Genomic DNA, 18,869 nt, shown 5'->3' with positions numbered 1-18,869 from the left:
ATGGTGTTTCATTGGTCCACCCTCTATCTTGCAACTCTCAATGATTGTTATACACTTCAGCAGTCAAAACATTTGAATACAAAAAGGCTCCCATTATTCTTTAAAATTGAGGTGCAGTTTGAGTCTGATATGTGCTCTTTTAATGTTCGGATTTAGTTTTTACCAAAACAAAGAAAGATATATTAAAACTGTGTGTCTACACAAACTAAAAGCGCAACAATGTGTCTCGTTATTTTCAAAAGTGTTCTTAGCTTTGTTTGCCCTGGTTCAGTATAAGCTCTTTAAATTTCATCGACAAAACAAAACAAAATTACACTTCACAAAAAAAGACAAGGACAAGGTGTTTTATATTAACAATATATTCAGATTCATAACGTGAAAAGCTAATAAAGAAATAATAACAACAATGACTACAAACTGCACATAACATAAACATACATGTTCAAACACAAATTCATTACATAATGTAACTCATCAACAAACAAGAACACAGAAATAAATTCATAACTGAATGTCTTGACAACACACAAAACAAAACACAAATCAATATCTCCACATCTCTCAATGTAACTGCTCCTTATCAAAACAAAACAAAACACAATCTGAACAAAGTTTGCCAATTTCAAAAGTGCCTTATTTCTTTTGGATGAGAGAATGGATCACATTTCAAAACGTTTGGACCTTGCCCGTAATGTTTAACTTACTATTGTTTTCGTTAATGATCCAATTTAATGGAACAGTGGAAAGCATAATTAAATCAATTTTTCTAACTTAATGTCAATGCTAACAAAATCGGTCTACTCTTTGGGTCCCTTCGAACCTTTTAACAGTGACTGGCTTTTTTATTACTTATCATTCTAAAGTTTTCAACACAAAGCTTAGTTGGTAGAGCACTTGACTTGTGATCCTATAGGGTCACGGGTTCGAATCAGGGTCGGGAGGGACATGGGTAAACTTTATGTGAAGACTCATAGAGGGTATTTATGTTCCATCCCTGTGTCACCGCTGTGGCACATACAAGACCTCGGTCATTCTGCCATAATTGCAGGTGTATGATTGTACCTAAACACACACACACACACACACACACACACCTAGCTTTTTACTGGAAGAAAGCGACCCGAAATTCCTAGTAATGGGGCAATAACATTAGGAAAATGAAATGAAATCACGGCAAACAAGGAATCGAATGTGCAACACACAATCCCTCTAAACATTCTATGATTACAGTGAATAAAACCTTTGACAATAATGCTGCACACCATATTTTATAAACTAGTTATATATAACTCTCGTTGTAGGTTACCTTGTAATGGAAGGGCACTGGTTCTGAGCGACGCTTAGTTATCGAGATAGGTGTGACCACATGACGTCATTTATACCTTCGGCATCGAAGATCTGTCCTATTCCAATCAGTATCATTTCCCTGTTCTGTGTTCTGCGGTCGTTTTGACTGACTTGACAAGTTGAGAAAACCAATGACATTTCATTTTTGCGTGCAGAAGTATGTTTGGGTACTGCAAGACTTTATGACCAACGATTTCTTCCTTGGAAGAAAATGAAGATGTCTGCTTTTCGTCTGCTTTGAAGGTAGGGAGATTTTACAGCGCACACGGTAAATGGCAAGTCGTATTGGACAAGAAGGTTGTTATACTTCTTTCTTCGAAGTACCATAGATTTGTTCTTGGCCATATTTTCGAGCTGTGCATTGTGATAGTATGGGAAAAAAAAGCGTTTGAACGCAAATTCGCAAAGAAATGTTGATCATATGCCCCGGAACTGCAACGTCGATGTGCCAAAACAAAATAATGATGGCTCACTATGCGGAAACAGGCTGGTAGTGTCATATTTTTTTGAATAGGTGTGGAAGAACTGCTCTTAATTAAAGGCACAGTAAGCCTCCCGTAAACCATCACAGATACTGTCAGGCTTTTACACACAGTACAAACACCCTTTCATGTAAACACTCACCGCTTGAGAACATCCTTGGTGCCCTCCGTAAAGAGCGAGCAATTTTCAAAGAATGTATTTTTGCGTGGTTTATCTTACCTCTGAGCCATCGTGAACCCATGTGATGCAGTTTCCCTTTTCACAATGTAGTTCTCAGTTAGTGATTTGAATGCGACTCGCTGTGAGCTTATCTGCAATAACACGTTATTATGTACCTCTGACTATGCACGAAACAAACGGCTGTAGTTCACAAGAACTCTCGCGGTGGCTTTTGACTCTTCAGAGGAACTGGCGATAGGCATAAACCGTCGTCTGCTACGAGAACCACGACCTTGCGTGACCCTGCTTCCGGGCTTTTGTTTTTTCAAACTTTCAAAACTTCGAATTGTACTGATCTTGTCTTGATGAAAAAAGAATTCTTTTATGATGTAAGAATGTTTGTGCAACAAGCTGTCAATTTATTATTTAAATTTTAAAAGTTAGGTCTGGCGCAAAACGCACCACGGTCCGATTGTCTGAGAGACAATCCGCAATAACTCTTTAAAAATTGCTCGCTCTTTACGTAGGGCACCTAGGATGTTCCCATTCGTTGAGTGTTTAAATGAAAGGGTGTTTGTACTGTGTGTAAAAGCCTGACAGTATCTGTGATGGTTTACGGGAGGCTTTCTGTGCCTTTAACATAGCACTCCGGCCCTGTTCTTTTTTTCGTCACACCCAAAACTGTTATTTGTTTTGGGTGACGCAGCATTATTGTGTGTGTATGTTTGTCCGCGTCTTTGCGAGCGTGTGTGTTTGTGAGTGTAATTCATTGCAGAGTTGTAGCATTGTCTCACTGTCTTGTCCATTGGATGAACACTCTCATCAACTGTCTCAACGCTTTAGTTTTATATTTTGAATTGATATGTTAAGTGTACGTGTTCTTCGTTGAACACCTCAATAAACAATAGTATGTGTCATCATTTTCACGAGTTTTCATTCACAAACACCTGAGAAATAAATCTCATGTTTCGCATGCAATAAATCCCCGGCTACCATAGTTGCAGGAAGCAGGTTATACATGGATAATCAAAAGCAAACCCAATAAAAACGCTCGTGGATTCTTTGGCTCTTTTCATTGGCGTTTCCCCAGACCTAAACAGACGACACTGCTTTGCAAAGTTCAAAAAACGAACTGGCAAACTAGCAAAAGTAAACAAAAAACAAAACTACTCCATGAAAGGTCATAAATTCATCACAAACAAATAAAACCTAGCAATATGTTTTGTCTTCTTACAAAGTCATGGAGTGCGTGTATCTGTTTCGATACACAGACGTTCGGAGAAAGTTCAAGTCAAACCAATTGACCCCTGACACACACATTTTGACCCGTGCAACAAGACGTTGTATCGATAAACGAAGCTCAAATAAGAAATAATACTAAAAGCAAAAAACATAGCAACAATCAATCAATCAATATGAGGCTTATATCGCGCGTATTCCGTGGGTACAGTTCTAAGCGCAGGCATTTTGTTTTATACAATTTATATCGCGCACATATTCAAGGCGCAGGGATTTATTTACGCATTCATATCGGCCAGCAGATCGCAGCCATTTCGGCGCATATCCTACTTTTAACGGCCTATTATTCCAAGTCACCCGGGTATTTTCGTGGACATGTTTATCTATGCCTATACAATTTTGCCAGGAAAGACCCTTTTGTCAATCGTGGGATCTTTAACGTGCACACCCCAATGTAGTGTACACGAAGGGACCTCGGTTTTTCGTCTCATCCGAAAGACTAGCACTTGAACCCACCACCTAGGTTAGGAAAGGGGGGAGAAAATTGCTAACGCCCTGACCCAGGGTCGAACTCGCAACCTCTTGCTTCCGAGCGCAAGTGCGTTACCAATCGGCCACCCAGTCCACGATATGCAAACATCTAACAAAGCCGAGCAAGCAGACTGACAGGTCTAATAAAAAAACAAAGAGGCAATGAGTCGGAAACAAGATCGCGATTCTTTCCTTCTCTGCACGACCCACATCTTCTGTTACCTTTGACCCAACGTAGCTTCTACATTCGATCACTAAGCTTAATATTTACAACTGAAAACCGAGGGGGTGGAATACTGAGAGGAACATACATAACTGTGCATCCTCAAACATGACATATTTATCTCAACATTTATGAACTCAAAACACAGAAAGTTGCTTTCACACGCCAGCTTTGATTGCAACAACGTGCTGGGGCCACAAACCAAGAGTAATCAAAACGGAACTCGTGTTTCAAAGCATGGCCTGTGTTGATTTTGCACTTATTTTTGCACTGCCAAAATGATGACAAAAACGATGTTTGGTGGTCTGTTGTCAGACCGGCTTTTTTGTCGGTCCTCGGGGGGGGGGGGGGGGGATGTTTGTCAACAACCCATCAAACATCTTATGATATTGTACATGTACTGGATCTGATGTTATGATGGGTGGCGAAGGAAGACGCAACGGGTATTTGAAAAGCTAACAATCATAGATATTTAGTGCAGGAATCTGGCCTGCTTGGCTGTTCAGGATTGCTGCTGCATTCGCTTGCGTGCTGCTTTCCTTCTCCTTCCTTTTAAAAGGTGTGGTGAGTTTTCCATAACTCTTCTTTCCAACGGTGATTTCATGTTTACTGTAGTGATCCACAAGCTCTGTAAGTGTGTGGAAAAAATCCCCGGAGTCGCGGACCTTGAACCCTTTTTCTTCTGGCACTATTGTGAAATGGTTGAGTCTGCCTTCGAAGTTGACTGAAACAATAGGTAAACACATAATCGGTCACGCACATGATACAATTGAGTACAGTGTGAATGTTGGGCAAGTTTTGTTTCTCCCATTCTTAAGTGCAAGGGAAATTATTCACACACACACACACAAACAAAAAAAACATTTTATCTTTTTTCGTTTTGGAAGTGATCTACATTTAGTTGTGTGCCCTCCGAAGACATTTGTTTTCGAATCAAACGAAGATTGCTGCATATAAGCAGAGCCTATCGAAAAAATAAGGAGAGTCAGTGATTATAAAACACCACGATGCAGATGCGTGCTCAATTCGTGGTTATTCAAACTGATTTAGTTTTCACATTTGGATAATTACTTACATATTCAGTCGTCATGTTTAAGGTGAGCCTAATTTCAAAAATTGGCTGTATTCTTTATTTCTTCAATATTGACGTGAGATATACTTTGACACCGCAGAATATATCAGTCGTTTGTTGAAGACAGTAGTCCATCAGTAAAGTCTAAATATGCAGATGACCTCTAAATCATTAGAGTTGTACTCTGCGAATACGCTATAACAAGGAATGCGCAGGATATGTATAGGTTACAACACGAGTGGTTTTTTATATGGCTTGTATTTCAGTCAAGACCCAGCGGATGAATATCATCGGGAGACACGAGCCTCTGGCGAGTGGCTCTCGATTGATATTCCCGCTGGGTCTTGACTGAAATACAAGCCATATAAAAAACCACGAGTGTTGTAATCTGTATATCCCATTCTACCATCAAACACAAAGTGTAGACTACTAGCGGCACTGTTGCGATCTGTGCAGGGTAAAACTGTTGCCAGCGAGACTTAGCCCTTTTGCAACCTTAAACTAAGTGACCGTCGCTGAAAAAATAAAACGAATGAGTGCATCGATAAGTACGCGGTAACACTACTTTCAGACCATTTAAAAGCTTTAAGTAAAGGTTCATAAGTTGCAAGAAAGTAATGAAGTCGAATAGAAATTAATTTAGTTGAAGCGCACAATCATGTTCTTTTGTTTTGCGTTTCAGGTCGGCAGAACGGGCGAAACGGGTTTGGGACCCATTTGGCTTACTCGATTCAGAATCGATTCCACGTTGTTTTTCTCGAACGTGACAGAGAAGCAAATTTTAGGGAACAAATATGTAGGTTTAGATTTAACCATTTGCTCCCTATTTGAAATGTATCTACGTGATAAACTGTTTTGCGAGTGTGTTTGCATGGATGAACTTAAACTGGTATGGTGTGAGGAAAACGCGACCGACACGTCTGTCACCGCCGATTGATTGCATTTTGAAGGAATATGACTGGATTACGGAAAAATATGTGGACTTACTGCAGAGCCAGGCAAAAGAGTAGACTTGCTCGCAAAACACGTGAAACAGCCGATGTTTGATAGCTGAAGGCGCACACCAAAACACACTACCGACAGATTCTCAAAAGTCGTCTGCTAACGATGCAAGGGGAGGGTACTCGTGTTTTTGTTTTGGTTCGCTAGCATCTGGTTATCTTGTAAGTTGAATGTTCGTTTTTTTCGACCTGCATTGCTTTCATAATGAAAGAAACTTTTGCTTATTGCATCTCATACATCAGATCAGTTCTGAGATTCATTTTTGCGTGCAACTGATATGGTTTTCTGAGCCGTGCAATACGATTTTAGAACTTCATACAAATGTGTCACATTGTTCGGCGCGAGGTCAAAGGTCGGGAGGAAAGTAGTCCTTTGCCCAAATCGGAATCTGCACTATCATATATTTTCTGGAGTCCATGATGTATTTATTGAGCTATAAAAATACAACATATATACCCATACTGAAGTAACAGAGACAAAGAAGGGAGGTCATGGGATATATCTATATACACGTACTTCATCTAACAGAGACAACGAAGCAGGTGGGCGTTTGTATTCGTGTGTTAGTGTATGTTAGTGTGTGTGTGTGTGTGTGTGTGTGTGTGTGTGTGTGTGTGTGTGTGTGTGTGTGTATGTGTATGTGTGTGTGTGTATGTGTGTGTGTGTGCGTGTGTGTGTGTGTGTGTGTGTGTGTGTGTGCGTGCGTGCGTGTGTGTGTGTGTGTGTGTGTGTGTGTGTGTGTGTGTGTGTGTGTGTGTGTTTGAACACAAATGTAGCATGTACAGTCCCAGTTGTATTTTATACAATACAAAACAAGTCGCGTAATGCGAAACTACTACATTTAGTCAAGCTGTGGAACTCACAGAATGAAACTGAACACACTGCATTTTTTCACAATGACCGTAGTCCGCCGCTTGTGCATAACGGAGTAAAATTGACGAGCCTGTTCAGCGCGGTAGTGGTTTCGCTGAGCTGCATAGCACGCTTTTCTGTACCTCTCTTCGTTTTAACTTTCTGAACGTGTTTTAATCCAAACATATCATATATATGTTTTTGGAATCAGGAACCGACAAGGAATAAGATGCAATTGTTTTTAAATCAATTTCGGAAATTTAATGTTGATTATAATTTTTATATTTTTAATTTTTAGAGCTTGTTTTTAATCCAGATATAACATATTTTTTTGGAATCAGGAAATGATGTAGAATAATATGAACGTAAATTTGGATCGTTTTATATAAAAACAAAAGGTATTACAATTTTCAGATTTGTAATGACCAAAGTCATTGGTTAATGTTTAAGCCACCAAGCTGAAATGCAATACCGAAGTCCGGCATTCGTCGAAGATGGCTTTACAAACATTTCAATCAATTTGATTGAAAAATGAGGGTGTGACAGTGCCGCCTCAACTTTTACCAAAAAGCCGGATATGACGTCAACAAAAGTATTTATCGAAAAAAAGAAGAAAACAAGTTTTGGGTTATGATTCCCAGGAACTCTCATGTCAAATTCCATAAAGATCGGTCCAGTAGTTTGGTCTGAATCGCTCTACACACACACACACACACACACACACACACACACACACACACACACACATTCACACATATATACACACACACACACACACACACACACACACACACACACACACCACGACCCTCGATCGTCTCGATTCCCCCTCTTTGTTAAAACATTTAGTCAAAACTTGGCTAAATGTAACAAGTCGCGTAAGGCGAAAATACAACATTTAGTCAAGTAGCTGTCGAACTCACAGAATGAAACTGAACGCAATGCCATTTTTCAGCAAGACCGTATACTCGTAGCATCGTCAGTCCACCGCTCATGGCAAAAGCAGAGAAATTGACAAGAAGAGCGGGGTAGTAGTTGCGCTAAGAAGGATAGCACGCTTTTCTGTACCTCTCTTTGTTTTAACTTTCTGAGCGTGTTTGTAATCCAAACATATCATATCTATATGTTTTTGGAATCAGGAACCGACAAGAAATAAGATGAAAGTGTTTTTAAATTGATTTCGACAATTTAATTTTGATAATAATTTTTATATATTTAATTTTTAGAGCTTGTTTTTAATCCAAATATAACATATTTATATGTTTTTGGAATCAGAAAATGATGGCGAATAAGATGAACGTAAATTTGGATCGTTTTATAAATTTTTATTTTTTTTTACAATTTTCAGATTTTTAATGACCAAAGTCATTAATTAGTTTTTAAGCCACCAAGCTGAAATGCAATACCGAAGTCCGGGCTTCGTCGAAGATTACTTGACCAAAATTTCAACCAATTTGGTTGAAAAATGAGGGCGTGACAGTGCCGCCTCAACTTTTACGAAAAGCCGGATATGACGTCATCAAAGACATTTATCAAAAAAATGATTTTTTTTTCTCGGGGATTTCATACCCAGGAACTCTCATGTCAAATTTCATAAAGATCGGTCCAGTAGTTTAGTCTGAATCGCTCTACACACACACACACACACACACACAGACACACGCACATACACCACGACCCTCGTCTCGATTCCCCCCTCTACGTTAAAACATTTAGTCAAAACTTGACTAAATGTAAAAACGACTGTGTTATCAACTAGGTCTGACGATGAATACTTTTTCCGTTTTAGAGTGTTGACTTTTAAAACAAAAAATGCTGTTTTCGTGTGCGAGTCTGCAACGGCTATGTCAAGAGGAAACTGTCAAAAGAGGGTAAACGTGGCGATTTGAAACAGTTGCTGAGTAATTTTGCGCCGTTATTTTATCAAAAAAGGAAGCGGTTTATATTAGGAGCCGGTCCATATGAAGGAACGTACCCCACATCCGTTCAACACATACACACATTAACACATGCATCCACCCAATTAGTATCCATACATCTATCCATCCATGCATCCATCCAAAAATACATACATACTTGCGCACGACTTTAAACCCCGTAGATTCCGAGTCTGTTGCAAAACAGCAAGTTAAATATTGACTGACGGGATACAGTGAAGTCCGGCTGTAGTGATAGACCCATATAGTGATAGTCCGGCTGAAGTAATAGAATTTCTGGGTCCCGGTCCCAGTTGTTCATGTTCTTTGTTAACTTATTTCGGTTGTAGTGATATTTTTCAGTCCGGATATTGTGATAGTCCGCTTGTAGTGATACTATTTTCAAGTCCCGGGGAAGCTAAAGTCCGGCTGTAGTGATAATGTTCGATAGTAATCTCCCTTTACCAAAATGGCGAGCAAAAGCTAGCCACGCCCTGTGCTTACCCTGAAGCGGAAAATTGATCTGACAATTTTTCATTTAACCCTTATTTCTAAGTGGCCCCTTCTCTCTCTCTCTCTCTCTCTCTCTCTCTCTCTCTCTCTCTCTCTCTCTCTCTCTCTCTCTCTCTCTCTCTCTCTCTAAAACACACACACACACACACACTAACACACACACACCGGCTGTTGAACTGCCAGGACGGGGGTAGGTTAACACAGGACATTTGCAAGCCTGACAAAGACGACAGAAGAAACGTCACAAAACGAAATCAATAGTAGTTCCAAAATCACCTTGATACTGCCTTGAGGCTAGTTTACCAAATGTGCCGCCGCATGTAGCAATAAAAGCTTTGAAGATATCACTACAACTACAAGCGATTGGCCGGATGTAGTAATAAAACCTACAAAAATAGAACTATAACCGGACGTCCGGATGTAGTGATAAAACCTACAAAAAATATCACTATAACCGGACGTCCGGATATAGTGATAAAACCTACAAAAAATATCACTATAACCGGACGTCCTGGTGTAATGATAGTCCGGACGTAGTGATACACATTTTTTGTCCCGAGGGCTATCACTACATCCGGACTTTACTGTAACAATATTGGTGCCTATGAGCATTTCAAACGCCGGTTTTGCCAACACGTCTTTGCTATTTTGTAGGCTAGATTTAACGTCCCTACTTACTCCCTGTACAGTGACCCAGGTTAGTTTTTGCTCCTCTGTGTGTGTGTGTGTGTGTGTGACCTTGTATATATATATATATATATATGTTACAGTAAATTCTCGAAACTAGGACATTTGTGAAATCCCTGAAAATGTCAGTAAATTTGTGAATGTTCTGTTTCACTCGGGGATTTCACGAATTTCCTAAAATTTCTAGGAAATTTGCGAATTTCCTGAAATGAGCATGCCATTTTTTTCACAAATTTACTGAACAGTGGAAAACGTTTGAGTAAATTTGTAACACTCTTAAAAAAAAAGAAAGAAAAAAAAAAGAGCCCGTTTTCTTTATTTTACATTGTGATTTTGATAGATTGACTGTTAGAAGAAAAAAACAAGTCGCGTAAGGCGAAAATACAACATTTAGTCAAACTGTCGAACTCACAGAATTAAACTGAACGCACTGCATTTTTTCACCAAGAACGTATACTCGATCGTAGCATCGTCAGTACACCGCTCTGGGAAAAGGCAGTGAAATTGACTAGCCAGAATAGCGTGGTGGTGGTTGCGCTGAGCAGGATATGACGCTTTTCTGTATCTCTGTTCATTTTAACTTTCTTAGCTTGTTTGTAATCCAAACATATCATATTAATATGTTTTTGGAATCAGGAGCCCACATGGAATAAGGTGAACATCAAGTGTTTTTAGATCGATTTCGGAAATTTAATTTTGATCATAATTTTTATATTTTAAATTTTTAGAGCTTGTTTTTAATCCGAATATTACCTGCTATTCAGACTTGGTCGTGTGACAGACGTTTTCTTCCACACGAGACTGATTACGTTGATTGTCTAACGAAGCCGTCAGGCTGAGTTAGACATCAGCTAATCGAGTGTTTATGTCTCACAGCTTCAACAGAGGAGAGAACAAACACGTTTTGCGTACTCAAGCTTGACAAACCTAAACACAGGAGCCGCCATTGTGGAGATCTACTTTTTGACGGAAGTGAACGAACAACTATGAAAGACGTCTCGGTATATGTGAATGACGTCACAGTCATCGTCACAGTCTGTATCTTTTGAAGCATCGCATTCTTCATGACGTCTTTCTGTGTCTGCATCCGCGAAATGTTTGTTCTTTTCGGGGTCTTTGTCATCTATGTTCAGAACTCTGTCCTTCTAGTTTCAGACTAACAGGTCTCCTGAGCGAGCCACTTTCCAAGGGCAGCTAAATTCGCGTATGGAAACAGTACTGTCGTCTGGGATGCCGTTATCAGTATTCTCAGCGTTGAAGCATTTGTAAAGAGAAGAAACGATAACAGCAGGAGAAATAAAAGTCGTGTGTGCATTTTGGGGCTCTTGGAGAGACGATTTCGAGTTTGAATCCGTTCTTTCACATGCTCCAAAACGTGCAACATACAATCTTGCACACGTTTGCTTTAGTAGTGGCAAAGAAGGAAAGCGTGTGACATAGAGAGAATACTACATGGCTTGCTGTGTCGTACCAGATTTACACGAGTTGTTTTTTTAAAATATTGAACTGCGAGCGAAAGCGAGCTGTTCACTATTTGAAAAAGCAACGAGTGTAAATCTGGTACGACACAGCAAGCCATGTAGTATTCTGTTTATCCTACATACTGTACTTACGTGTATTTTACTGAAAATGTCCTGCAGTCGAGGCAGCTAAATTGAAGACGCTTGTTTTAGAACCTCGATCTCTTCTAAAGCCTCGTGCAATCTATTACGTCAAAGCAAAGAAACGTCACTCTGAAAGTGTGGCGTGACGTGTTAGTTCTAAAGATTCATCGAGGGTAATTAGCGAGCGCAATTTTTGTTTCTATAATGACGTTTGTCTCGGTGACTTTGGCATCATAAGCCGTTGAAAAACAGGTCCTTGCCAGACTTGCTTGACATGACCTCATTTACATGATATACACACGTGTGATTTGAACGATTATTATCTCACGGGTGTCTCTCTCACGTATGTAGGATAAAACATATTTATATGTTTTTGGAATCAGAAAATGATGAAGAATAAATTGACATTATTTTTGAATCGTTTTATAAAAAAAATCATATTTTTAATGACCAAACTCATTACTTTACGCCTCCATGCTGAAATGCAATACCAAAAACATGAGTGTTTAACTTGCATTAATTTAAGGAAACCAGACTCATTTAATGGTTCACAAGCAACCAACAAAGCACTTGTTACCCTTCAAATACGTGTCAGTAAATTTGCGAATTTCCTGCCCCTTGAAATCAGGAAATTCGCGAATTTCCTAGAATTTTTAGGAAATTTGTGAAATCCCTGAGTGAAACAGGAAATTCACAAATTTACTGAAATTTCCAGGGATTTCGCGAATTTCCTGGTTACGAGAATGTACTGTAACATATATTATTAGTTATCGTTAGATTTGACTGTGATATCAATATTTATCAGTCTGAATGTCGAGAAAGCTGAAATCATATCAGATCGAGGCGTAAGCCGAGATCTGATATGATTCAGCCTTTCGAGACATTCAGACTGATAAATGTTGATATCACAGTCAAATCTAACGATAACGATTTTATCGCATTCGATTTCGGAACAGTAGGAATCATAAACCTACCTAAGAAGTCAGACAAACGCAAGGGAGGCTACTGCCTTGTAAAGTTTAATGTTGGAAATGTTGGGTTGTCTTTTCCTGCTTTCGTAACTTTGCTGCTCTTACTTTTATTTTTCAGTAACTGGTTCTTTTTCTCAGACAAAATAAGGCATTTATAATTAAAAAAGAACAAAAATATACGGTCGAAACAGATCACCAACAAAGGCTAACAAGTTCAGTGGAGTTGCCAGTTCGAAGGAACAGCGAAGAATGTCCCAGTTACTTCCTCAGTCGTACTCTTTTTGACTGTTCGATTTGGCAATTCTGAACGATGGCAGGAACTGAAGTGCGCCAGGCAGTATCAGCGAAGTCCTCTGGCTCATTTTCTGTACCCAAGAAAGCTTCCAGGTATTTGTCGGTATCGGCTGACTTCATAATAATGTTGTCGAAGCTCAGTCTCGCTTACAACGCATCCAAAATGGCGTCCTCCGACGGCGCTGTGACTGTGAAAAATGCTGAAAGTTGTTCGGTTGATGTTGTATGGCTACGACTAAGAAAGGTGAACAATGGTTCATGCAGGTGCGAACTGTTTAAATCGGCTGCTCATTTCCTGCCTTTTTGTGAGTGATGTGCGCAGAAACAATGCAAGAGATCTCACAGTTTTCTAAGTACTGCCACTACTGGTACTTTCAAGGTCAGCTTTGTTTACTTTATGGCTGTTCCAACTACCTCAGTCGGTAAGATTGTAACATTCTTTTCTACTACTTCTCTGTTAAAGCTGGGTGGGAAAAGTTTAATTTTATTCATTGCACAGCTTAATCTTTCTGATTGAATTACTTTTCTTTTATGAATTTGTGATTTAAAAAAAAGGGAGACATTTGTTTCCTTCAGGTGAGATTTTATTCTTCAAAATTAGAATTGGAAAGCTACTTCCTGCGCGATGTCAAATTCACTAGGAACTTCCTGCGCGATGTCAATTGATATACATCCCATGATATATATATCCCATGACCTCCCTTCTTTGTCTCTGTTACTTCAGTATGGGTATATATGTTGTATTTTTATAGCTCAATAAATACATCATGGACTCCAAAAAATATATGATAGTGCAGATTCCGATTTGGGCAAAGGACTACTTTCCTCCCGACCTTTGACCTCGCGCCGAACAATGTGACACATTTGTATGAAGTTCTAAAATCGTATTGCACGGCTCAGAAAACCATATCAGTTGCACGCAAAAATGAATCTCAGAACTGATCTGATGTATGAGATGCAATAAGCAAAAGTTTCTTTCATTATGAAAGCAATGCAGGTCGAAAAAAACGAACATTCAACTTACAAGATAACCAGATGCTAGCGAACCAAAACAAAAACACGAGTACCCTCCCCTTGCATCGTTAGCAGACGACTTTTGAGAATCTGTCGGTAGTGTGTTTTGGTGTGCGCCTTCAGCTATCAAACATCGGCTGTTTCACGTGTTTTGCGAGCAAGTCTACTCTTTTGCCTGGCTCTGCAGTAAGTCCACATATTTTTCCGTAATCCAGTCATATTCCTTCAAAATGCAATCAATCGGCGGTGACAGACGTGTCGGTCGCGTTTTCCTCACACCGGGCCATACCAGTTTAAGTTCATCCATGCAAACACACTCGCAAAACAGTTTATCACGTAGATACATTTCAAATAGGGAGCAAATGGTTAAATCTAAACCTACATATTTGTTCCCTAAAATTTGCTTCTCTGTCAATAAGCCTAATTACACACGTTCGAGAAAAACACGAATAGTACTTCCGGTCGAGGCAAGACGTGCTCTGTGGTGGTGTGGCAAAAAAGTGGCTTTTACTTGATTTTAATCTGATTTTTATCGGACATTTTATGAGGCATCATTCAGTTTTAGGGCTATATTCTTTTATATCTCATTGAGGAGGATTGCGGAAACTGCCTTTGTGTAAAAATGCCGAAAAGAAGAAGTGAAAGGTCAGTGGGCAAGAAAGACGGGAAACTTGTCTCTGAAAGCGAAACAAAAGGCAACCGAGACTCCCCAAGCGACTGTGATGGTGAAGTATGGGCATGCAAGTTTTGTAGCTGTGTTTTCAAAGATGATGATGATAAACTTTTGGTTTGTGACCGTTGTGATGAAAAAGTGTGTTTGGCCTGCACCGACGGTCTTGTGACAGACAGTGACTACGCCATTTTGTCTCGTGACGGGTCACCGTATTTCTGGTACTGTCGTACCTGTAGTGAACATGCAATCTCTGCTGTGAAGAATGACAAACTGATTGAGACCAAATGCCAGCAATATTGTCTTGAGATGAAAAACGAGCTTTTGTTAAAGTTTGTGGACATTGATGGTCAGTTGAGTGAACTCAGAAAACAACTTGAAGCTTTGAGGGATGGGGCCCGGCAGCAAGGTGGAAGTGCAGTGTCAAGTAAAGTGGAAGAGATGGAGAAAAATTTGGAGAAGCTGTCATACAGTCAGGTAGTTCAGGGGGGTGTAGCATTAGATCAGCCAACACAGGAGAAGCTGATAGAGAACAGTGCTTGAGAAATGGAAGACAGGGAAAACAGGAAAGACAATCTGATTTGGTTCGGCATCGCCGAATGCGACTCTGACGAAGCAGAGACACGCAAACAAGCAGACACTGAATACATATCGAAACTGGGGGAAAAGGTGTTCGGCTTCACCGAACCAGGGTCATTCAAGGTAGTTAGGAGATTAGGAAAGAGGGTTGAGGGGGGAGCATGTAGGCCTCTGTTGACAAAAATGGCAACATCAGAGCAGGTGAAGACAACACTTAGGAAAGCCAAAGATTTGGGGCGGTCTGAGGAGTACAAAAAGGTGACAGTCAAGAAGGATATGACCCCTTTAGAACGAGAACAGATGAGACAGCTCGTGAAGATGAAGAACCAAAGAAGGGAAGAAACAAAACAGAAAGAGTCAGGAGAGGTGTGGGTGGTAAGGAACGGGAGGGTAGTGGACATCGCAAGGAAGTTCACAGTAAGGGAGGAAGGGAGGGAGAGAGAGTAGGAGAAAGAGGTGGACATGTGGGTGGTAGGGCCAAACCACAAGATGTAAATAAAGACTTTTTACATTGTTTTTACACTAACTCTGACTCGCTTTTGAACAAGCGATCAGAACTTTTACATGTGATAGAGGTGGAGAAGCCGGATGTTATCTGTGTTACAGAAGTTTTACCAAAGAATCTTAAGAATCCTTTATCTTTAAGTGAATTAAACATTGACAAGTATAACTGTTTTACTAACATTAACTCTGCTGTACAAACTGGTTCCAGTATGAGAGGTGTGGTTGTGTATGTAAAAAATGTTCTTAATGCCCAACAAGTGTTTTTTAAGACGACGCATGTTCTAGAATCAGTCTGGTGTGAGGTACCACTCAACGATGGGGATAGGCTTCTGATTGGATCAGTGTACAGGTCACCAAATAGCACTCATGAAAACAACTTGGCGTTGAACAATTTGATTTTAGAAGCTACCCAAAATAGATCTCATGTTCTTATTACCGGGGATTTCAACTACCCAGAGTTAAACTGGGAGGAGGGCACCTCACCCTCAAATCTAGCACATAAAGCAACAGTATTCATGGATACAGTCAGAGACGCTTTTCTCCACCAGCATGTGGTCAAACCGACTCATCATAGAGCAGAGCAGAGTCCTACCCTGATTGACCTGATCTTGACAAATGAGGAGGGCATGGTTAGAAAACTGCAGCAGCAGGCACCATTGGGCAAGAGCCACCATCAGTGTCTTTTGTTTGAGTATGTGTGCTATACAGGAAAATCATCCAGTGGCAAAACCGGACGTTACGTGTACAATAAAGGTGACTATGAGGGTATGAGGGAAAAATTTGGGGCCATCAGTGTGAACGACAGACTGAAAGGGATGGGGGTTCAGGAGGCGTGGGATTTGTTGACAAATGAACTGGATAACATGGTGAAGGAATTCGTGCCTTACGTTAAAAGTGACGGTACTGGTAAGAAGAAAAAACCTCTATGGCTAAATGAGAAAGCTTTGATTAAGGTTAAGAAAAAAAGTGCAGCTTATCAAAGATACATGAATACCAGAGATGGACAAGACTATCAATTATACGCTCGAGCTCGAAACCAGGCCAAGTCGGCATGTAAAAGAGCCTTAAAGGACCATGAGAAAGAAATAGCCAAATCTGCAAAGAAAAACCCAAAAGCATTCTACGCATATGCAAGGAGTAAAATGAAAACAAAGGACACTATTCCCGATCTAAAGGACTCTGGCGGGACTCAGTATACCTCCGACCGAGGCAAAGCGGATGTGTTAAACAAGTTTTTTAGCAGCGTTTTTACACGTGAAGACTTGTCATCCATACCGGAATGCACTGAACGAAATTTAAACTCAACCTTAAGCACTATTGATATCAAAACGAAGTGTGTTCTCAAACTGTTAAAGTCTATCAATGTGTCCAAATCACCAGGTCCCGATAATGTGCACCCTAGAATTCTGAGAGAATTGGCAGATGAGTTGGCTGAGCCACTGGCTACTGTGTTTAGGACATCTTTGTGTGAAGGTGTGTTACCAAGACAATGGAGGGATGCAAATATGACACCGCTGTTTAAGAAGGGTGACAAGTCCAAGCCTGGAAATTACCGACTCTGACAAGTATAACATGCAAGACAATGGAAAAAGTTGTAAGAGACTCACTGTTTGAGCATATGGAGAGTAATGGTCTGTTAACAGAGTGTCAGCATGGATTTGTGTCAAAAAGATCATGTGTAACAAATCTGCTCGGAGTCCTTGATGACTGGACAAATAGCCTAGACAATGGAAAGCCGGTGGATGCGATATACCTGGATTTTTCTAAGGCATTTGATACGGTGTGTCACGAACGCCTCCTCGCAAAGCTCAAATCGTATGGTGTCACTGATGAGGTCAATGATTGGATCGGCGGCTTTTTAAAAGACCGTCGCCAAAGAGTAAAAGTAAACGGTACCCTATCCGACTGGGTGGAAGTGACAAGCGGAGTGCCTCAGGGCAGTGTTTTGGGTCCGGTTTTGTTCGTTGTGTTCATAAACGACCTCCCAGAAGTAGTGGAGAGTCTATGTAGCATGTACGCCGATGATACGAAAATTTACCGTTCAGTGGACACTGTCGATGACTTCGCGAAGTTGCAAAGTGACCTGGATAACCTCACAGCATGGGCTGATAAATGGCAAATGAAATTTAATGCGGATAAATGTCAGGTGCTACAGTTGGGACAGAAAAACGTGAAACATGTGTATAGTATGAAAACGGCTGGAGGTGATGGGAGAGTGGATCTGGGTAGTTCAAGGGTGGAAAGAGATCTAGGTGTGCATATAGATAATGAACTCAAATTCTCCAAGCATGTAGAGACCCAAGCAAATAAAGCAAATAAGATTCTAGGACTTGTGAGAAGGTCGTACGAGTACCTTGACCAAGAATCAATGAGAATGTTGTTCATAGCTCTGGTGAGGCCTCATTTGGAATTCGCAAACTGTGCCTGGAGTCCACGCTTGGAAAAGGACAAAAAGCTTATTGAGGGTGTGCTACGTAGAGCAACAAAGTGTGTACCGGGTTTGAAGGACCTAGAGTATGAGGAGCGTCTCAAAATCATGAAGATACCTAGTATGTGTTACAGAAGAGTAAGAGGTGATATGATAGAAGTGTATAAGTTCATGCACGGTGTGTATAACTGCAAGAATCCTCTCGAACTTAATCAGTAATCCGGTACCAGAGGACACTGCTACAAATTAAAGAAAAACGCATGTAAAACAAGCTTGAGACAGCACTTCTTCACAAACAGAGTTGTAGACACTTGGAATGCCCTGGACAAGTCAACAGTGGAGGCGCCGTCATTAAACAGTTTCAAAAACAGAATTGACAATGTGTTCAAGGACTACATGTATTGTGCAAAAGTTAGCCACCCAGTGTTTGCCACGAAAGCCACGCAAGCCACTCTCAGCCAAATATATACGACACCGGAAGAAAGTTTAGACAATAAGGCACGATCAAAAGATCGTTACACTAGGCCATCTCAAAGTTAGGAAAATTAATAGTACTGATCAAAAGATCAGATATAGGCCTCGCGGCCTTAGACATCTGCAATTTATCTTATCTCTAACGTGGAATCGATTCTGAATCGAGTAAGCCAAATGGGTCCCAAACCCGTTTCGCCCGTTCTGCCGACCTGAAACGCAAAACAAAAGAATTGTGCGCTTCAACTAAATTAATTTCTATTCGACTTCATTACTTTCTTGCAACTTATGAACCTTTACTTAAAGCTTT

At 40.3% G+C, this 18,869-nt stretch overlaps 1 long non-coding RNA gene across 1 annotated transcript in view; it reads right to left on the bottom strand.

Annotated features, from left to right (window-relative positions):
- Window positions 1–3,201: 3,201 nt before the first annotated feature.
- LOC138955211 (uncharacterized) overlaps window positions 3,202–18,869 on the bottom strand; it is an 18,155-nt gene continuing 2,487 nt past the window's right edge. The window contains exon 3 of the long non-coding RNA XR_011452144.1: window positions 3,202–4,706. This is a non-coding gene — a long non-coding RNA (uncharacterized lncRNA). The remainder of the gene's footprint in view (window positions 4,707–18,869) is intronic.

This window comes from Littorina saxatilis, unplaced genomic scaffold (assembly GCF_037325665.1).
Source record: "Littorina saxatilis isolate snail1 unplaced genomic scaffold, US_GU_Lsax_2.0 scaffold_638, whole genome shotgun sequence".
Lineage (NCBI taxonomy): Eukaryota > Metazoa > Mollusca > Gastropoda > Littorinimorpha > Littorinidae > Littorina > Littorina saxatilis.
The sequence above is the reverse complement of the archived record's forward strand: the minus strand, read 5'-3'. Positions and strand labels throughout refer to the sequence as shown.